Raw genomic sequence first — 22,848 nt, 5'->3', positions numbered from 1 at the left:
GACTTGTGCGCTTCAGAGGGATATGGATGTTGTTGTAATAGGACATGCACAGAAAGAGGCAGATCATCTAGTGGCAGCATTGCGTTGGGAAGTACTTGTCTGCCTGAGTCACATCCAAAACAGTGCCACATTAGGTGTTCGATGTTTTCATCGGCGCCGCAAACGTCGCATGCCGCACTGTCAGTCATTCCGAATAACAAGCTATGAGCTTTCGCGAAAGCAACTCCCGGCCAAAGGTGATAAAGAAGCGAAGCTTCACGTCGATGTAGGCCGGGTGGAGGCCGGAGTTGTAGTGAAGGGTCAAGCTCGTGCAGTCTTGTTCGTCGTATGCTTGGTGTGTTCCACTCAGTCATTGTGAGACTCCAGGCCAGTGTATGAATCGACCTCGCCGCGTCCACCCATGAAAGCGGAATCAGAACGCTGTTTGTTTCTTCATGTGACGTGTGAACAGCATGATCTGCAGAATCATTTCCGTTTATACCACAATGCTCAGGTAACAACTGAAAGACGATGTCGCGGTCTTTTTGTATTAAAAGGTGGTGAAATTTCACGGCATGGTAGACCAACTGGTCGTGGCATCCGCGTCGGAGAACTGACCGCAGGCACTCTAACGCGAGTTTTCCGTCAGGAAACACAGCCAATTTACTTGATATTTATTTAGAATTGCAGAGTTACAGTGCATTACGCAGAGCCTTCACTTACGTCGTCGTGGACATTGTCCCATGCGAAGTCCTCAAACGCCGAGTTACCACTTGTGATGGCATGACCACTGCATCCCCTGAACTGGACGGCGTAATCAAGTCATCGTGTAATTGTTCACATGGTTACTGTAGTTTTGTACCAGATGGAATAGACTCAATTGTTTCAGGGCATGTGTTGGTGAGCCCGATTTTCTCCGCATCCCCAGAATTATTAAGTAATCTGGCGGCCGGCTCAAGCTCCAAGGTGGAAGCAGTGGCTTTGATGCAGGTGCGTACGCCTTAGTAAACGATGAACGATGCTTGCAGACATTGGCACCGTATATCGTGCAGGTGGTAAGAAGGGGTCCTGGCCTGAGGTGCATGCGCATTGTTTCAGTAAAAATAGGCGTATTGATTGAGTTATCTTGAGCGATAGCAATGGTTTCTGTCGTTGAAGCACTGCGGGCTAATTCAAGGCATATCTTAGGTGCTTGGGCTTGAATGCTCTGAATCATGCGCAATATGGTCATGCCGGTGTTAGATATTGCAGGTAAGCTGTACCGTAAGAATCCGATAAAAAACAGCACTCTTTACAGTGGTAGCATGGATGGTATAGACCCTCCCCAATTCTTTTCTACAAGGAATTTGAAAATGTTGCATATTGGAATCAGCTGCTTCTTCACATATTTCACGTGTGGAGTCCATGGCAGGTTTCTGTCTATTATGACACCCAAGAACCTGTGGCTTCTGCTGAACGATATGTGTTCTTTATAAATCGATATTCTGTACGCAGATTTCGGGTTCTGCGTGAATGCTACCTCTGCACATTTTCCGCAGGGCACCTCGAGACCTTGTTTACGAAGGCAGCATGACGTCGTTGTAGCAGCCTTCTGAAAGCGGGCGCAAAGCTGAGGCCTTGTCGCACCTGGTGTCCAAATGCAGATGTCATCAGTGTAGATGTAAAGTTTTACAGTGCTAGGTAGGTGCTCGACAAGTCCAATGAGAGTTGGATTGAAAAGTGTAGGGCTTCGCACTCCTTCCTGAAGAACTCCTCGGCTTCTGTTATAATAAGATGTTGGCCCATTCGCTGTCAGCACGTAGATTGATATCAGCTGTAAGTAGCTGTACACCCACATATATGTCCTTCCACCAAGACCTACTGTTTCCAAAGCACTAAGGAGGGCTTCATGGGTGACATTGTCGCTAGCCTTCTTAACGTCTGAAAACAGGACGAAACCAGATCAACAACGTTGTCGATCAATGAATGGCTGTGGCTGAATCCGGTCATGGATGTTAGAGAGATTTCGTAGTGCTCCAAATACCACTTCAATCGTGGTATATTCACTCTTTCTATTGTTTCTCACACACAACTGGCAAGCGCGATAGAACGGTATGAGGCAATATCAAAATATTTACCAGCCTTTAGAAGTGGAATGAGGCGACTTGACTTCTGTGCTTGGCGAACCGTAATAGTCGACCAGGAGTCCTTGTATAGGCGTAAGAGTGCCTTTCGAGCATCGTCTCCAAGTTTACAAAGGGCACAATAGGTAATGTCATCTGCTCCGGTGCTGAAGAAGGTCTGCACAGTGACAGTGCCACCTCTAGCCCATCCCTATAAAACTGGCATTCCGTACGTGGATCACGTGAGGGTGGTTGGGTGTCAAGCGTTTCCAGTCTTGATTTCATTAAATTGGAATGAACGGCGATTCTTCTACAGAACAAGAACTGTGCGGCGTCAATCTCCCTGCATTGTATGTGGAGTGCCAAAGATGTAACTGGGAGTCGCTGTCCAAAGGTTGTGCTAAGACTCTGGACAGTTCACCATATCAGTAATAAGGGCTTTTGCGCATCCAACTACTCGAATAAGGATGTCTAACGTCACCAAGCCAGTTTACTTATGTGCCATTGCATTTTAGTGCGTCTAGCCAGCCTCAAATCATCCATACACTTTGTCCGTCGGTACCTACGTTCGGCATGATGATGTGTTGCGCGACGTTTCTCAAGCTTGATGTCGAAATTGGTGCGCTTGTGTCTAGTCAAAAGTGAACGCGTAATATTCTGCAGGACATCCTTTATCGAGTCCTCTAAGTTATAGGATGAGTCGTTGGTACAACAGTCTTCCATTAACACTTTGAACTGCGTCCAATCGGTGGATTTGAGGTCTCTTGAAAACTTGGCGCTGGTGAAACCTTCCGTTCGCAGGTAAATTGCAATATGGTCGCTGCCCCGTGTTTCTAGCTCCGAAAACCACTGCACTTCCTGGTGAGTGAGAAACCAATGTAAGGTCCAGGCAGCTGCTGTAGGCTGATCCGCGTAAATATGTAGGGCTTCCATCATTGCAAACGCAGATTTAGTGCTCCATGGCTAAGGACACCAATTTTCTTCCTCTATAGTTGACCTTGGATCTTCCCCTTAGGAAGTGGTGGGCATTAAAGCCATCAGTGATCATTCATCGGCTTGGAGTCACTGTCAGAATACCGCGTAAGCGTTCACAGTCAAGGCTGCTTGAGGGAGATAAGTAGGTTCCAAGAATCGTGAAAGTAACCTTATCCTTCCTCAGGTAAGGCACACATATTAATGCTCTTCATCAGGTGATACTGTATGGTGAACGTTTGTGAGGTCACGGCGCATGACACTAACCTTGCTACTGTCTCCGTGAGTCGAGGGCATAAAACACTGATATCCTGACAGTTTTATTGAAGCAGACAGGTTGGTTTCGCAAATCACAATAATGGGGAGACGGTTGAAAAATACTAACTGTTTTAAGTCAGACATGCGCGACGTAGGTACTCTGGCGTTCCACTGAAAGACAGATGCATTCTTTACTTCCACTCGAAACGGCGGTGCCTCGCTGGCCGTGGTTTTACCCTAGAGCTGCAAGTACCGGACTCAGGGTGTCCAACACTTACAATGTGGTCTGCTCAGACGAAGTATTCATATTGCTCAGTAGGACATGTATGGCACTCGTCAGCGAATGAAGAAAGCTTATAAATTGATCTTCATTCGTCGCATCACTGATTCGAGGGGTCATTGAGGGTGGCGGAATTGGATGCAACTCCGAAGTAGGTTGACTACGTGCAAGTGAGGGCCACTGTTCGGAAGGTGCGACTGCTGTTCCTTTTTTTCCTGTTTTGCAGTGTGCGTCTTCAATATGTTCGGTGTTTGTGGGTCAGCCACTTTGATAGGGGATGGCATATCTCTATCTGTAGAGCAGTCGTTTCGTGATGGTCTTCGCCCTCGACGCCGTCGTCGGCGAAGTGTAGCAGCAGCTTCTCTATGCGTTGAATTGTCTCGCACCATACGCCTGAGTACCATGTGCTCGTTTCGCACCTGCGGGCACTCTTTGGATGAGGCTTCATGGGCGCCGTGGCTGTTTGGACATCGTAAAATGGTGGCACCGCAGGCGTCTTTTGAGTGAGATTCAGCGCATTGCGTACCCACAACTGTGTTCTCACATACACAATTTTCGTGTCCCATCTTGAAACAACTGTAGCATTGCAGTGGCTTCGGTACGTATGGACGTACTGAGTGGCGAACGTGGCCATTTTGACATACGAGTGAAGGCTGTCTCCATTGAACACAAGCCTAAAGAAGCGTAAGTTGCCAAAACTGGTGATGCGCGTGATGCGAGTGCCTTCTGTAGCTGCCTTTATTATTATTAGCTAGTGATTAGCTGGGGTGGAAAGGTCTACATCATAAATAGTGCCTACAGTGGCATTACAACCTGTAGCGGGCATTGACCGAACTTTCACGTTGCCGATTTCTGTTAGGTACCAAAGGCTTTGAAGCGCACTACGTTGCATAACGGTCTACGGCCAAGACTTTCTTCCGTGCATTGATCCTTACGTCTTTGATCTCATTCGGCGCTGTTTCCTGCAGAAGCACAGAAAGAACTTGCCTGCCGAGGAGTCGCAAGTTGGACGCAGAGTCTTCTGGCATGAACAGCATGGTGTGCGGCCAGTACTCTGGTGCAGTTTTAACGGTAGCGACACTTCCGACGACGCCGTCCGCCGCAGTCTTCCTTTTGTAGTTCAATTCATGAGGACTCAATCCATGATGACTCGAAGCCATCCGAGTACAAATTAGTTGCCTCGTTCTCCGTGTCGCTCGACGCTGTCCACGCTTCCTGGATGACGAAACCCGGCGGGCGGTTGCACGCCAGAAACATTCTCCGGTGTGTCCAGAAGCATCACCGCAAAGCAGGGAACGGTGGCTCCCAGGATTTGCAAGAAAGCAAATTGAAATACTGAGACATGGGCACAAGCGCTCTGTGAGAGAATCAGTTCGTCGGCGTCCTTTGTTTTTTGCAGTGTGCTGCCAGGATTGTCTGTGTTTTCATTATTTGAACCGAATGTTGTTCAGTACTGTACCTAATAAGTGCAAAGGACTTCTTCTTCAAGCAAAGACACTTCGAAAATTCTTGTCAATCTGTCGGTCTACAAGCCTACATCTTGGCACACTAGTGGCTCTCTATATTTACCATCGTACAGGCCAAACTAGGCATAGGAAGATGTGAGAGAACAACGAACACTAATTGAAGGTTTTGAAAAGAATAACGTGGCACCCTCGTAGCACACGTCTTGTAAGACTTCTCACCAGTCACGTGTGACCCACACCGTGACCTATTCTGTACGCCTGCGCGCCACGAATGAAACGAAGTATATATTAGTGCATGCATTCGTAATATGAAAGAAACTCGTGTGGCAAAAAATACAGTGCTGCCTTTGGCGGTGGTATTGAAGGGCAAATTGTCATCATGAAGTGAATAAAATTCAACGCTCGGGACAGATTCGAACCGTGATCTTTTGAATGGCAGACAAACATGCTACTACGCATGGATAGATGAATGAATTGACGCGAAACTTTATTGATAGTTATGAGTGCACTATTCAACATGCAGGAAGACGTTTTCATGTCGGCCAAATCCAACCCCTACAGAGCCTCGTCAATGCTCCAAGCAGCTTCAGAAGAAAATTATACATAAAACTCGTCTCAGGACACGTACATCTGTTTGGACATGGTGCACTAAGGAGCGACAGGGCTCTATGGCATCCAGTTCAACATCTTTTACGGAAAACAACAAGAAGAACTTGCAAAGCAGGGGTGACACACATCATATCAAGACAGACCAGTGGCTCTTCGATGCTAGAGAGATGCTAGCGAGATATTTATCAATTTATTATTATTTATTTACACTCATACCCATAGCGCAATTAGGGCATTACAGTGGCCCCGCCGCTGTGCTGTAGTGTCTAGGGCACTCGGTTGCTGACGTGCAAGTCGCAAGATTGAATCCCGGTGGCGGCAGCTGCATTTTCGGTGAAGGCGCAAATACTGTAGGCCCGAGTGCTCATATTTCCCTGCACGTGAAAGAACCCCCGCTGATCAGAATTTCCAGGGCGCTTTACTAAGGCAGCTCTCATAATCATATGGTGGTTGTGGGACGTTAAACCCCATATAGTAATAATAATAATAATAATAATAATAGTAATAATATGAAAATATTACTAATATCACTTATATAATTAATAATCTTAATAATAATAATTATAGTAACGTCCGGGAACATTTTAATGACGTCAAGAACAAGAAAGAAGCTTCTATTGCCTTCGCAGAACATGTTACGTCTACTGGGCAGGCTATCGACTGGGAAAAAGCCTGCATAATTGCCACGGAAAGAAAGTTCTTACCACGATTGCACATGGAATCTCTGGCCATTCAAACTTCTGCGCATACGTTGAACAGAAATATTGGGACACTCCTCTCTGTGTACGCGCGATGTCTGCAACACGTGATGAAACGTGCATGAGAAGAGCGCACTGCGCTATTTGTGGTAACTGTGAACAATGCTTCCGTGTGGGGAGCTGAAACGTCTTTTTAACTTTTGTGTATTTCACCTTAGTCAGCGTTTTTTTATTTTGCACTGTCTAAACTTGTAGCTTTTTGGGAAACCCCTGTTTCGGTGGGCCCACACAGGTCCATGAACACTGTCCGTGGCGTAATTTCCGAGGCTGACCTCACGGAGCTTTCTGAAAGTGAGCGGCTTGAAGGTTGGCAGGACCAGAACATGGTCAAAGTCCAACGAATAACAATAAGACGCAACAACAAGCTTACCCCTACAAAACTTGTAATAATAATTGAATTCGGAACAAGTGACCTACTATACTCATTAGAAACCAGCTATTGTAAGCTCTGTGTGAGACCATACATTCCCAACCCTCGTTGATGTTCCGAGTGTCAACGTTTCGGTCATGGATTGCAGAGTTGCAGAAGGCGTGCCACTTGCACAAATGGTGCATCCATTCAATACATAATAACAACTTCACCTCAGAAACAACTCATTGTTCGAACTGTGAAGGAGATCACGCTGCCTACTCACGAACATGCCCCGCATGGAAAAAAGAGAAACAAATGGTAGAACTTAAGGTCAAAGCACGCCAACGCTTCGCACCGCAAAACCTATCTTATATCTCCTTCGCAGATGTGACGCGCCGGGGCGCCACGCCACATGTCTCTGCACCCGCGAATGTCAAACAGTGTGTGGCCACGGTCGTGCCACCAGCACCTCCTGCTGGAGCAGCCTGGACAGCTCCGCCAGCTGACAAACAGGGCTGGCAGACCCCCGTGTCTGCTGAACCTCGGACCACTAAAGGCGCAGTTAGGTCCAAAAGTTCTGCGAGCGTGCCTACCGAGCAGGCACCATCCACCACCTCATAAGAGGTGATGGATGCAAGTCCCACTCCTCCGCCGCCTGAGACGCCGAAGGATTGGCGCAACTCATTGGAGCGCACCAAAAAAGACGAAACCTCGAATCACAGGGCCCCTAAAAGGCCCTGTAACCTAACGCAACACTTTTGTACACACAGCACCACACAACATTAAAAGCACACAAATACTACAGTGGAACGTCAGAGGACTGCTGAGAAACCTCGACGATATCCAGGAACTTATACACAAACATACACCTAAGGAGCTGTGCGTACAAGAGACACACCTGAGTCCGAAACACACCAACTTTTTACGTCAGCACGCTATTTTTCGGAAGCACCAGATTGATGCCATTGTGCATCCTGTGGTGTTGCCATTATAGTCAATCAAGGGATTGCATGCACGCACCTACCACTGCAAACATCCCTTAAGGTGGCTGCTGTTCAAGCCGTTCTTTTGAATAAGCTTGCCACCATCTGCTTTCTCTACATACCTCCACAACACCGTCTTAAAAAGCATGAACCCACGCCTTCATAGACGAACTCCCAGAACATTTTTATGTTATCCCAGGGAACATTATAGCACATAATAGCTTACGGGGTGACACTCGCTGTGATGCGCGAGGTCGCCTGATTGAGCTGTTCATTTTTTTCAGGCGCGTGCCTCCTGAATCGCAAAAAGCCAACATATTACGATATTGTTAATACCTAATCGTCAATAGACCTCAGCAAACATCCCCATCACTCCACCCTCTACCTAAATGGGAAGTTGTTATTATTCTATACAGTAGTGACCGTTTTCTTATCGTTATGAGCACATCAATAACAAATGCATGTTGTGCACAGATTCCCTACTGGCTCACCGACAAAGCCTTTGAAAAAAGTTTCAAAAAAGAACTTCATTGCATTGACGTGGTGGTGTGAGCATAGACGATGCTGTGTGCTACTTTACAGCTTTTTTTATTGATGCAGCAGTGAAATGTATTTCCCAAACATGTGAACTGTCAGGCAAATTAAGAGTGCCATGGTAGAATAATGAGTGCCGTGATGCGCGAATAAAACAAAATAAGGCATGTAAGTTGCTTAGAGACTCGCCCACAGCCGAGAATCTTGTAAACATTAAGTAGATCAAGTCGCAAAGAAGGAGGACGCGCCGACAGACGAGAAGTGATTGTTGGCAAGTATTTATATCAGGCAATAATTCATACCAAGATGAGGCGAGAGTCTGGAACAAGGTTGGTAAGGTGTCAGAACGAGAAGCACATCCACTTCCTCCAGTGAACATACAAGGGGAGAGTTTAGAAGACCTGGCTAACACTCTCGGAGCGCACTTCTAACAGGTTTCCAGCTCATCACACTATGGTGAAGCGTTCCAAAGATTCGAAACCAGAATAAAAAAACAGAGATTGCAGCGCAAACCCACAACATATGATGAATACAATAAACCTTTCTGTTTCGCTGAACTGCAAGCCTTACTTACTTGCTGCAATAAATCTACCCCAGGCCCTGACCGTGTGGCATATGATATGTTAAAACACCTGCCCACTGAAACCGAGAAAGCTCTCCTCTCCCTGTATAATGCGATATAGTCTTCCGTTGAGCTACCCTCAGCCCTGAAGGAAGCTATCGTTATCCCAATTCTAAAACAAGGCAAACACCCGGCCTCAGTTTTCAGCTACAGTCCATTAGCGTTAACTAGGTGTCTTTGCAAGGTCTGAGAAAATGATTAACTGGTGGCTCATGCATTTTACCGAAATAAATGGCCTACTTGACCCATAGCAGTGTGAGTTTCGAGAGGCTCGGTCCATCATTGACCACCTTGTCCATATGGAGGCACAAGTTCGCGACGCTTTTGTTCATAAGGAATTTTTCTTTTCTGTCTTCCTCGATATGGAAAAGGCGTATTACGACACCTGTCACAATTAGGGGTGTGAGGTAAAATGCTGACAATCAAGAAAAGCTACCTGTCCAACCGTACATACCGTGTTCGAGTTGGCACCGTCGTATCTCGAGTATTTGTCCAAGAAACAGGAGTACCACAACGAGGTGTATTGAGCTGCACACTTTTCATAGTTAAAATGAATTCACTGCACCCCTCTCTCCCACGTATTATTTTAGATGCGGAGCATCTTATACTCGCGCCTTGTAGTGCGCCGTCCGCACCGCTTCTCGAACATACGACAGCTGACGCGCGCGCATGCGCCGTCGCGCCGTCGCCCACTCTTCCACCATCTGTGCATCCCTTCCTCCTCTGCACACCGCGCGCGCTTCACTCCTCCACCATCTGTGCACCCTTCCTCCTCTACACACCGCGTTCGACATCTACAATTCTCCTGATTCTCCAGTGGACGCGCATGTGGCGTCGCGCTTCGAGAACATTCAACAGCTGACAGTGCATGCGCCGTCGTGCTGTATATATACTCAAGGTCGGCGCTCGCTCGCTCAGTTGCCGCTCGTCGGTTGGTTTGTACGGCGCGTCGACGTCCAAGGTCGCGGTGAAATGAATTCCAACGAATCCACAAACACAATGATCGACGTCCCTTCGACCAGCGCCGCCCTTTCGCATACGTGTGTACGTGTTCACTCATTTAACACCCCCTCCTACAACCACGTTAACCAATTTAGCCATCGACCCAAGTAAGTCGCAATTTAACACCCCATTTCACAACCACGTTAACCAATTTAGCCATCGACCCAAGTAAGTCGCACTTTAACACCCCGTTAACCAATTATATGGTCCGCATCCTCCTCAGTGTTCCCCCGAGGGAAGCTGCGGGCAATTTTTTTTACTGCATATATGTCAATCATGTACATATTGTTTTCAAATCTTGCAACATCTCTATGTGCCAACGTGAAGTTCAACTAGGGTTGAACAAGGTGTTTCAATGGGCAAATGAGAATGGTTCTAAACTCAACGCGCAAAAAAGCACTTGCGTCTTATTCAGCCGAAAGAGGGGCCTCCATCCTGACCCCGACCTTAACCTGCATGGTCAACCACTGCCAGTTAAGAAGGAGCTCAAGTTTCTGAGACTAATATTAGACACAAAACTAACCTTCATCGCGTACATCAAGTATTTCAAAGACAGGTGCTTAAAAACAATGAATATTTTGAAAGTGCTGTCACGCACTACGTGGGCAGTGACAAGAAGTGTCTGATGAATTTATAAAAAAGCCTTGTACGCGCAAGCCTAGATTATGGTGCTCCAATATATCAGTCGGCAACACCATCAGCCTTGAAGGTTCTCGAGACTTCCCACCATCTAGGAATTCGCCTCTCTACGGGTGCTTTTCGAACTAGCCCTGCGGAGAGCCATTACGTGGATCCGAAAGAATTGTCGCTCCACCTCCAAAGATGTTACCTGTTTTTTTTTACTTTCTGAAGACGAAGGCCAACGAAACACCCCTCTGAATTTACAAGTAACTATTTATCTTGTTCTTGCTTGTTCGAGAACCATCCTTCGTTGCAGACGCCCTACTCACTCCGTGTAAAGGCCCTTGCCGAAGAATCAGGTGTGCCTTTTCTCGAATACAGTTTGATGGCTCCTGCAGCATATCTGCCACCATGGCAGTTGCGGCTTATAGACTGTGAGGCCTCTTTTGCAATGTTCATAAGCAATTTTGATTTTCTGTGTTCCTTGATATGAAAAAGGCATATTACGAGACCTGTCACATTGAGGGGTGTGGGGTAGAATTCTGTCAATCATCGAAAGCTACCTGTCCAACCATAGATTTCGTGTTCGAGTTGGCACTGTTTTATCTCGAGTATTTGTCCAAGAAACAGGAGTGCAACAACGAGGTGTATTGAGCTGCACACTTTTTATTGTTAAAATGAACTCATTGTACCCGTATCCTTCACGTAATATTTATTACTGCATATATGTCGATCATGTACAGATTGGTTTCAAATCGTGCAACATCTCAATGTGTCAACGTAAAGTTGAATTAGGGTTGTACAAGGTGTCTCATTGGGCAAATGAGAATGGTTCTATACTCAACGCACAAAAGAGCACTTGCGTCTTGTTCGGCCGAAAGAGAGACTTCCATTCAGACCCCGACATTAAACTTGCCAAAGAATCAGGTGTGCCTCTTCTAGAACACAGTTTGATGGCTCTGCAGCATATCTGCTACCATGGCAGTGGCAGCTTATAGACTATGAGGTCTCTTTTGCTGAAGTCACAAAGCACGCACCACTTGCACACATACATAGATACTTCCTAGAACTACAACATAAATACACATGGCCCGATTTCTTTACCGATGCCTCAACGTCCAACACTTCTGTGTCATATGCATCGGTAGGCCAATTCTTTTCCGAAGCTGGCGTTCTTCATCCTTATGCAAGCATTTTCAGAGGAGAAGCTTACGCAATACTGGTGGTCGTAAAACACATCAAACTGATAAAATTGAAAAAGGCGGTAATATACACAGATTCTCTAAGTGTTGTCAAAGCCTTGTAAACTCCTAAAAACACCAAAACCCCGTGCTGGTGTCACTTTACTCTTTTTTGTGCACACTGTACACATCAAAACAACATGTCGTTGTCTGCTGTGTGCCAGGGCACAGTGAGATACAAGGGACTGTTTTAGCCGACAAGCTGGCTGCTTCCGCTATTGAAGCTACTTTCAATTTATCAACACGAATCTCTGCCCTTGATTTGAAACCGTTTATAAAACGAAAGCTCAGGGGGTATTGGCAGAGCACGTGGGATAGACACACAGACAATAAACTCCATGCTATTAAGCCGCAACTAGGTAATTGGCCACCGCTATCAAAATCACGACACACAGAAAAGTAACACTAACAACACATAGAACAGGACATACACAGTTTACACACTCATTTCATCTATCTAACAGCAATCCACCATATTTTGAGAGATGTGAGAACCACTTACGGCTCTCCACATTCTCATCCCATGCAATGAGCTAGATGCTCTAAGAAAAAAGCACTTTTTACGGCCTTGCCGACAGCAGCTTCCACTGCACCCTGCGATGCTCTTCCTTCAGGATCCGCATTTTAAACTACAATCACTTTTCACATTTTAAAAGATGTTCATAGCTTTCACCCCGTATTTCAAAGTGACCCGTAGCACGACTTCTGTACCGTGGTCGTGGCTGTGGTGACTACATCTCCATCATGGTTTTATTACTATGACGTTTTCTTATCCACTTTCACTGCACATATCTCACGCCACTGTCATGATTTTATTACTTCCATGTTTTTACCCACGTTACTGCGAGGGCTTTTAAGGCCCCTTTACAGCCACGCATCATACCATTGTTCATATCTCTAGTGTAATGAAATGGCGCTTCTTGGCCATAAATTGGCCCTTGCACCATTAAAAACCACTTATCAACATCATCAACGCGTCTCTTGTCTGCTCACTCTCCATAGCTCCGCCCGCACCTCCGACTCCGGTTACTAGGGGAGAGAATGAGCGTGCACGCTCGCAGCTGCTGCTATTGAAGAGAGAGTGATAGCGGAGACATACCACCTGGTGGTTCGCCGACACCGACAGACGCTTCACATACCCTGATTAAGAAATGCACTCGCACTTAAAACGGACAGGTAACACTCCGAGATTATAACTCACGTACGCACCACCTCAAAAATAAGCAGTTCTCACGAGATATTTCACAAGTGTTATAAAATAATGACAGAATATCTATGGAGTATATGATGGTGAGTTGGGCGAAGCATGCATCAGTCCATGGTCTAAATTTCCGGAGCCCTCCACTACGGCGTCTCTCATAATCATATAGTGGTTTTGGGACGTTAAACCCCACATATCAATCAATCATGCATCTGTCCGTCCATGCGTTCATGCTTATGTCCGTCCGTTTGGTCTTCCTTCCGTAGGTCTGTGCATCCGTCTGTGCTGCCGTTCGTGCTTTCGTACAGCCTTGCGTCTATGCTTTCGTCAGTGCATCTGCCTGCCTATCCGTCCATCCTTGTGTCCGTCCATCTGCCTGTCTGTCTGTACATCAGTGCGTTTTTCTGTCTATCCTCCATACGTGCGCCTCTCTATCGATCCGTCTGTCTGTCCGTGGAACCGTCAGTCAGTCCATTCGTCCGTTCGTGAGTACGTGGGTGTCCATCCGTGCGTCTGTCTGTCTGCCTGTCAGTCATTCGTTCAGTGTGTCTATCTATTCGTTTGTCTGTGTGTCTGTCTGTCAGTCAGTCGTCTGTCCGGCCACCCATCTGTGTTTGTCTCTGTCTGTCTGTTCGTACGTCCGGGCTTCCTTCTGTTCGTCTCTGTCTTTCCGTTTGTAGGTACGTCTGTCCATCCACCCTTTCATCTAGAGAACACTCCAAGTACCTTTATCTCGCAGCTTTTCATCATACGTTTATGATATACAAGTTGCATCTTCTAGCGGACATATTGAGAACTAAACGAGCGGTGGCTGCATACTTCAACTACTTTTTACTACTAATAATAATAGTAGTACATACAACATGGACGCGCGACCCACGGCCTAAGAAGCTTCACCCATAAACGATACCCTTAGTCAACACTATCCAGTGTTAGTACACATGAAGAACCAGCGTGCGCAACAAATGAATTACAAATGCTATCATTTAAAATATAAACACAACAATAGAAAGTATATTCTCGTACAGCCAACGATGGCGACGATGAGCACGATTTCGCAAACGCGCACAAGTGATGCAGGCAGAGCAGGGCATCATTTTCTTATTTAATATATCAATGGTATTTGGAATGTTCACTGACATACAACATTCACTCGTGTTGAATATTACATCACATTATTGCGCCGGCCTTTGTCAATATAATTACGTATATTTTAGGTCTAGTTGTTTTAATAAATTGTTAATACTTTGGCTCAAAAGTCATACATATAAGCGATTAAATCAAACATCATTTGCACGAAGCATTAGCATGTGTCATGTCTGCAAGTTAAACGTGGTAATATGTTCGAAGGTTCAAGTCAATTGTGTCCACGCGTCAAGGCCTTGAATGACCACCTAAAAAAGCCGATACGCACGTTCGTAAAACAGGACGAATAACGAATACGTGCTCGCATGCTTAGGTTGCGCTTTATGAGCAGTCATGCGTCAAATATTCAGAAGCCATTGAAATGTCCTGGATGAACAACTGACCTGCTTCACGTCCCTGTTTGCCATAACATCAGTAGAAACAAGGACGAGTATGGCTGCAAGAACATCTGTTTGCTTGGCGGTTTAGTTCACTGTTCGCAATGTGTCCGGGCAGCCAACGTGAGGGTTTATAACGATCATTAGTCTCGTGAGTACAAAATGCAGAGGCGCCGCTTCCCTGTCTTTTATACAACTTGGTGACGTAGATGTATCGCATTGTTGGGCTCATACTGTTATCTTCACCGGCAGTCGTGAATTGCTTGAACTTTATGTGTTTGAGATTGACTCGACTGCCGAATCATTGGCACGTCATCGTAGGTCTCACATCAATACTGTACAGAGAAAATTTTGACCTAAATCAACGCCACCTACTTGCTGAAATATGCTGCCGACATGTATGTAATTCCTGAAAAGCAAGAAAGATTGATCGACGGCGCGGAAAAGTTTTTGGTCTACCCTTTTTTTTACAAACAAAAGCGCATTCTGTTGATTAAGGAAGCTTTTCCGTTTTTGATGTCTGTGTGAATTGTGTTGAACACCTAATGACATTCTTCAGAACTCACTAGAAATAGAAAAAGTTTGTTAAGCCGACGCACTTGGTGTAAATATAGCCTCATCTTGGAGAGAATATTTTGTCTTTTGAATATCGACAACGAGAGAAAATACAAAGACACATGAATTTTCCCGAACTGACATGCAGAAGCAATGGTGTGCCTTAGCCCCTATGAATTCAGAATGTAAATGAAAAGCTACTTTGAACGAATACATCACTCGAAATGCACGATAATAAAATGAGGAAAAAAACAATTCTATAGCACTAATCCACGTGAACCTTGAGAGGGGGATACCGGGTGATTTTGAAAACTATATGGCTGCGCTTAGGTTAATTACGCTGTACCTTTAAAAGCTTATTTTGCCGAAATTATGGTGAGGTTATCAGCATCGGCGTGAGAGTGGTTGATTGCGAGTACAAAATCAACACATGACTCGAGACCGAAAAACTCAGAAAGATGTGAATACAAAAAATAATAAAACTGTCTGGGTCAAGTTCAGAATCGAAGGTAGCTTGTCTGTTTGCCAAACAGGTGTTCTACCACACAGTTACAAATCCGCTTCAAAATATAGCGAAAATCCTTCTACCTAGAAATGCACTCAATACATTCACACTTTACAAACACAGGTGTCCTGCATACAGGCTTCGCAATAGGAAATGTCATTTCGAGTAGTATTGAGTGATACAAGAGTACTTAGCCATCGGGCATCAGAGTATGTGGTTACTTCAAAGAGTTTCGTGGTTCAAAGCCAGCCACCCATTACAAAAGACCCACACATTACTTCACGTATTCCCTTAACACAACGTATAGTGGACGCATAGAATGTTCGAAACATTTCACGTGCATTGTAGTTCATGGTTTCAGGCATGCTACTCATTACACAGAATGCGGGAATACCTGCAAGTTTCATTTTCAAAAAACCACTTCAACTTTATTGATTGCGTACAAGTCTACAATTTAAACTTCTAGAGCCACATCATGCAGTAAAGTGTACACGGCAAGTGGTTAAAACACGCATTGAGAATAGGATATCCTTATCGCGTTGAACTTTTAAAGCCAAAGCCTAAGGTTTCCTTAATTTTTGAACGCTTTTGCAATGTGACGGTCGCTTCTAGATTGCTTCTACACCGATGCTAGGCTATAGTCAGGTCATTATCCGTAGTTCCTACGTTGAGTCTCAGCTCCGATTAATTCCTTATAAACCGGAAACAGTCGCAAAAGGGACGCAGATGTCCGAAGTACAGACAGAACCTCGCGCTCAAACTTCTCATTGATCGATGGGTGCATCGTCGTTACCATAGGTTTTATATTGCTTCGGGTTATCTCGCAGCCACTGTTGCTTCTGCCGCTCGCCTATGTTATCTTGCTGCACAGTGCCATCCACTGTTAGGATGAACGTGTCAGCGCATGGACGCACCCCGCAGAGTGCCAGTGTTGCCAGCATGGCCGCGCAAAAAGCTGCGCAGCGGAAGGCATTGCAGGCACTCTTGTGCCACGTCTACAGGCACAAGAGTGCTTTCAAAAGTGGCTTCGTGCCGTATGCTACAACGCTCGTGCTCTTCGGTGTGCCAAGCTTGCACTGCCGTGAAACGTTTTGCCTACAGTGCCATGTAAACTGTCCCTTAGGTGACTGTGCGCCACAGGATGCCCAGACCAGTAAAGAGGGAAACGACGACCGGAATAAAAATGAGAAGGTAAATAATTGGACTTACCTGCTCCCGAAAAGAAGCTAATGCGCATTGCTCGGAGACATGAAAAATAAAGGCAGTGTGCCCAAACGGTGGCTACCAGACTTGCCGTTGGCGAAAGCAGTTACCTTATCTGTTCGTTATGTAGCGATACAACGGGCATCTATGCCGCACGGCTGCACTCGACCACATAGGTGACGCTGGTAAAGAACCAGAAAAGATAGCCCAGTCTGTCTTTTTTTCTAAATGCATGTGGGATCACCCTCTTCTCCCCCTCCCATGAAAAACGAGCATTGTCCTGATGTTGAAAGAACATCGGGACAATGCTCGTTCGCCAAGAAGGACAGATTAAACACGGCGATGCTCGGATTTGCAACGAATGAACCAGTGTACATAAACGAGCATCTGTGCCCTGAAAACAAAGTTCTGCTTGGCAAAGCCAAAAGTGCAAAGTGTGAGAGAAACTGGAAGTTCGCCTGGGTTTCTGAGGGCAAGATTCTAATGAGGAAATCGGATAAAGCGAAGGTTCTTCACATAACTTGCGAAGATGATCTTGTCAAAGTCGTGTAGTCACTCACCGTGTCCTAATCGTTTAGTAAGGTACCAAGGCGTACCTTTACAATGAATAATGTTCAGGTTCAACAACTTGCTGGCGAAACGAGCACGTCCATATTCCACTGCAATGTTCGAAGTATCAGATAGAACTTAGATTACTTGTAGCACAGTTGTCTAAGCATGCGCAACCGTTTCATATTATTGCAATCACGGAAACATGGCTGAAAATAGGCGAGGAGGTTGTGATCGCTGATTACAGGTTTACCTCACAGCCAAGAGAGTCGCGAAATCGCGGTGGCGGCGTCGCCCTATTTATTCATAAAAGTTTTTCTTTCAAATCTTTGCCATCAATTTCGTGCAGTTGTTCTTTTATGGAAGCCTTGTTCGTAAAGTTAGAATTTCCTCTCATTGTTGGTGTCATTTATAGGCCTCCCAATTCTAGTCTACCTGATTTTCTTGCTAAACTGGAAATGATTTTTATGACAATATCAACAACGTACACTGATCCCGTTGTGGTAGTTGGGGACTTCAACCTTGATACTAGCCAAGATGCTAATAAGAACTACTCATTCTTGCTGCAGTCATTCAACTTCAGAAATGTTATAACCACCCCCACGCGTGTTACAAGTGTATCTTCATCAATTATAGATCACGCTCTAACAAATATAGATACCGACGTTCATGCTGGCGTTTTCAAAGAACCCATTGCGGATCACCTTCCAATGTTGATTGTTCTTAATACCTTAATCCAAAACAAGAAGGAACATCGAAGACATATTATCAGGACAGACTACGCAATGCTGAGAAAAAGCCTCTTGCAGATCAGTTTTGATGATATATACGACAATGATGTTAATACTGAGTTCTCGAACCTGATAGGAGTTCTTAAAAACGCAGTTAATAACTGCTGTCGCGTACTCCCTGCACGTTCATATCAATTACCAATTTGCCCTTGGATGAATGATGACATTTTGCAACTGTTAAAAACGAAGAATTTCTGGTACAATAAATAAAAACGCCATAAGACGAACCGTTACTATTTAGGTCAGTACAAGCTACTGCGCAACAAATGCGTAACAATAATCAGGGCCCGTAAAAAACAATACTACTCACGCCGCATCCAGGAGGCATCTGGCGATACACGCAAAATATGGGGTATCATAAATGATGTTACTGGGGGCCGTCAACCACAACGTGTTACTCCTGACAGCGTTGACAACAGCACCGTCGAAGCATTCAACACCTTCTTTTCTGGTATAGGCAAAGCTCAGGCAGACAAAATTCCCCGCTTTGCAGACAGTTCCATTGCGTCAAAACCAGTTGTCAATACGTTTGTGATGTATGATATTGAACTTTCCGAAGTTTTTCATATTATTAAAAACCTTTCAACTAACAAATCTGCTGGGCTAGACCAAATTACCGCGCGATTGTTAAAAGAAAACGTGGATATTTTAGGTCCAATCTTGTGCAATTTATTTAATCATTCTATACAAAACGAAACCTACCAATCCATACTAAAAATTGCAAAAGTAAATCCAGTTTACAAAAACGGTGACATTTCCGATCCGTCTAGCTACAGACCGATATCGGTTCTTAGCGTTGTAAATAACATTTTTGAAAAAATTCCATCAAACCGCATAAATAAGTTTTTACAGAAATACATGGTTCTTTGTCCTCAGCAACATAGATGCCGGTCTAATTATTCTGCGTCATCCGCCGTGTTGACATTAGCACAATCGATTAACACGGCGCTAAACAACAACAAGCTAGCGGGAGTTGTTTTTGTTGACTTACAAAAAGCATTCGATACGGTAGATCATTCAATTCTTTTGCATAAATTAAAGCACTACGGCATACGTAATCAAGCCGATGAGTTATTTTCTAATTACATCAAAAAGAAACAGCAGGCTGTCGTGATGACCGATATTACTTCCACACTGCAATATCTGAACACAGGGGTGCCACAGGGATCGGTTCTCGGACCGCTGTTCTTCTCCCTTTATATCAATGACTTGCCTCATGTATTAAGCTCTTCCGAAATTATTATGTATGCCGATGATACAGCATTAATATGTACGGCCGACAATGTTCTTGAATTACAAAGACAAGTAAACGCAGAATTGAAAAGAATTTCCCAGTGGTTTTTTGCTAACAGGTTAACGGTTAATGCTGAAAAAACGAAGTGCATTATATTTCATTCCCGTAGGAAATTAATTAGTTATGAAGATATTCAGATAAAAATTGGCAACTGCATATTAGAACGTACGGACACGTTTAAATACCTCGGGATTATACTAGATAATCACTTTCACTGGGCAGGTCAAATAAATGCCGTCGGTGTAAAGCTGGCTTCCAGCTGCCACGCGCTTTTACAAGCTAGAGGCTACTTTGATAAAAGCATTTTGCGGGCGCTTTACTTTGCTTTCATCCATAGTCATTTAATCTACTGCATGGAATTGTGGGCCTGGACATATGATTCTTATCTGGATCCCCTTCGAAGGCTACAAAAGCGTGCCATAAGAATTTTAACTCAGAGTAAGTACAACGAGCCAAGCCGGCCGTTATTCCGATCGCTAAAAATACTACCCTTCGATCTTTTGCGTGACCATAAGATGACCGTTTGTGTTAACAGTATCGTAAAATACAATAGCCCATTTGATGTCTCGTTATTTTATTCCTCTTGCCGCCCTACTAGAAGCCTGACGTTCGGTAACTTTAACTTGGCGCCAAGAAATAACGTTTATGGTGAGAGATTAATGCAAATCACAGCGATAAAGATCTGGAATAGTTCGCCCACTGAACTGAAGACATCAGACAATGTTGCGGTAAAACTAAAAAATCAATTCTTGAGCAAGCTGTAAATACTTCTTTTTCTCTTTGGTGGTAAGCACTTACATTTGTATAAATATACACTGGTGAATCTTGTAAACCTAGCATTTTTTTTCCTTCTAACTAAAACTTGTGATAGGTTGATGTTCTTTATGTATTTTAACTGATGTTTTTTGGATGTGTCCACGAAGTTATCTGTCATAACTTTTTGTATGCACACATGCAGTTTTGTTTGGTGTGACCAGATTGTTTAATAAGAGAAAGACTTCTCTACTCTGTATATGTGTATATTTACAGTGTCTGTATATGTATTATGTGTAATTGATATTTCCCGCTTCTGTCCATTACTTTTCTCATTTGACACTACACAAGCCTCAGGCTATGGGTCCAATCAGTGTTTGTATACCTCATGTGACAAATGATAATAAACGTTCAATCAATCAATCAATCAATCAAACCCACTAGAAACAAACAAAGGAAATCGCAAGTTCGCATAGTAAGACCGAAGCTGTGAAAATTTTAGTCTCCTAACGCTCAAAAACTTTTTCAGGTGCACAACGTGAACTATGGCAGGTTGTAGACGTCATCGCTGCGACTGTGTCACTCCATCACGCACAACTTTGTATGTAGAGGCCCCAGTTGTCGGGTAATCTAGTATGGTACAAAATACCGTCGCAATAGTTTTTCGCTGAGACCGCGGCGGAGAATCGGTGACCACACTATAACATGGCCACTGGGTGCGTACTGTTGTTGCCGTTGTCCTTGGTTTTATAGTCGGGCGTTCGTGTGCTGCTGCTATAGGATACATATTCGAGCAAGATGGCGCGCTTTTTCGGCACGTTGAAGAAAGCCGGTGACATCCATGTGGACGCTAAGGTCGTCGACGTGAGGCAACAACGCATGCAGCATGGTCGTGATTGATCGGCCGAACACGAGCTCGTAAGGAGATATCTGCGTTTTCTCCTGTATTGCGGTGTTGTACGCGAACGTGACGTACGGGAGGACTTCATTTCAAGTCTTGTGCCAGATGTCAGCGCAAATGGGGAAGCATGTCGTCGAGCGTCTTATTCAGATGCTTCGTTGGGCCATTTACCTTTGAGTAGTAGGCTGTGCTTTTGCGATGAATAGTCTGGCTTAAGTGGATATTCTGCTGCGTGAGGTCTCCGATGAATGCGTACCTCTGTTGGTGATAAGGACCATAGGTTCGCCATGCCGAAGGAGAATTTTTTTCGCGATGAAGCTTGTGACTTTGCTAGCTTTGCTTGATGGTAATGTTGTGGTTTCCACGTAGCATGTCAGGTAGTCTGTTGCTATCACTATCCACTTGTACCTTTAGGTTTAAGTCGGAAAATGAGCAAGCAGATCCATCCAGGTTTGCTGAAACACGTTGGCAATCTTGCCAGGTTTTCACGTAGCGTGCGACATCCGCGCTCAATCCAGGCCAGTAGTATTTTTCTTGAATTCGCCACAGTGTACGAGTGAACCCGAGACGTCCTGCTGTCAGCTCGTCGTAAAACGCCTCTAAAACTTCTTGCCGCAAAGTGGCCGCAACCACTAGTGGGTAGGTTTTGTGCGGCGTAAGGTTTTTCTTCCCAAGCACTTCGTTCCATAGGCACAGCGTGAAAACTGCGCGCCTGTAGGCTTTTGGCGGTGAAGTGGTCTTTTTTCAAGGTACTCAAGAGCACCACGTAAATCAGGATAAGCGCGTTGATCGTGTGCAAACGTGTCGGCACTCTTGGGCCAAAGAAATTACCCGTCGTCTCCGTCATGACCACGTGGCCCGACGATATCAATGGATGCTCTCGAAATGTAGTCGGCGTCTGCGTGCTTTGGCCTGACCTACACACAACGGTGATGTCGTGTTTCAATAGTCGCAGGATCCAATGAGCCAGCCGGCCCGAAGGGTCTCTTGCTATTGAGCCAGCACAGAGCGTGGTGGTCAGTAATGACCTTGAAGTGCTTCCCGTAAAGATACGGCCAAAATTTTGTGACTGCCGAAGCGACAGCAAGACATTCCTTTTCTGTCAATTAGTAGTTTACTTCAGCTTTTGACAGAGACCTGGCAGTGTTTTCGCTGAATTAGGACTGCGCCGAGTACCACGCCGCTCGCATCTGTGTGGATCACAGTGTTGGTGTTTTCGTCCAAGTGACCTAGTAATGGCTGCGACTGAAGGTGTTTTTGAAATTCACCAAAAGTGTCCTACCGAGGCTTCTGCCCATGAACTACATGTCTGCCTTCTTGAAGCTCAGCGATTCTTCAGAAGCCTCGTACAAAACGCCCGTATTACTCACAGAGGCCCAAGAATATACGGACGCTTTTTTTGTATTGGGCGTCGGGAAAGTTTTGATGACTTCTGTCTTCTTAGGATCGGAGTGTGGCAGCTTTGGCTAGTTGGTATGGCATGACGATAGTTATAGCGCGAGAACAAAACGACGACCCAGAGACAAGTGCTCGTGTCTTTTGTGTCCTTCTTGTCTCTGTGTCGTCGTTTTGTTCTCGCGCTATAACTATCGTATTAGGATCGGGGCGGACGTCTTCGCGACTGATGACATGTCCCAGAAAAGGAGCACTTTGTAGGCGGAACGACATTTCTGCGATTTCAGAGTGAGCCCCGACGCTTTAAATGCATCTAGCGCTGTTTGCAGCCTGTGAAGGTGCTCGTCGAAGGTGGATACAAGAACAACCACATCAACAAGATATACGAGACATGTCTGC

The 22,848-nt window shown here is 45.1% G+C and overlaps 1 protein-coding gene and 1 long non-coding RNA gene across 10 annotated transcripts in view; one reads left to right on the top strand and one right to left on the bottom strand.

The window, feature by feature from the left end:
* LOC142771998 (uncharacterized) overlaps positions 1-22,848 on the top strand; it is a 371,379-nt gene that overhangs the window by 150,380 nt on the left and 198,151 nt on the right. Inside the window, exon 4 of one of the 9 annotated variants that reach the window (XR_012886229.1) lies at positions 16,687-17,017. The exons of the other annotated variants lie outside the window; for them this stretch is intronic. The gene's annotated coding sequence lies outside the window, so the exon portion shown is untranslated. Of the gene's footprint in view, positions 1-16,686; positions 17,018-22,848 lie in introns of those variants that run through there. 9 annotated transcript variants of the gene reach the window in all.
* On the bottom strand, positions 5,824-16,707 carry LOC142772001 (uncharacterized). Its single transcript, XR_012886231.1, has 2 exons — positions 14,510-16,707; positions 5,824-6,040 (listed from the first exon to the last, which is right to left on the bottom strand). It is a non-coding gene; the product is annotated as an uncharacterized LOC142772001 (long non-coding RNA).

This window comes from Rhipicephalus microplus, chromosome 9, assembly GCF_043290135.1.
Source record: "Rhipicephalus microplus isolate Deutch F79 chromosome 9, USDA_Rmic, whole genome shotgun sequence".
Lineage (NCBI taxonomy): Eukaryota > Metazoa > Arthropoda > Arachnida > Ixodida > Ixodidae > Rhipicephalus > Rhipicephalus microplus.
This window is presented reverse-complemented; position numbering and strand designations above follow the sequence as displayed.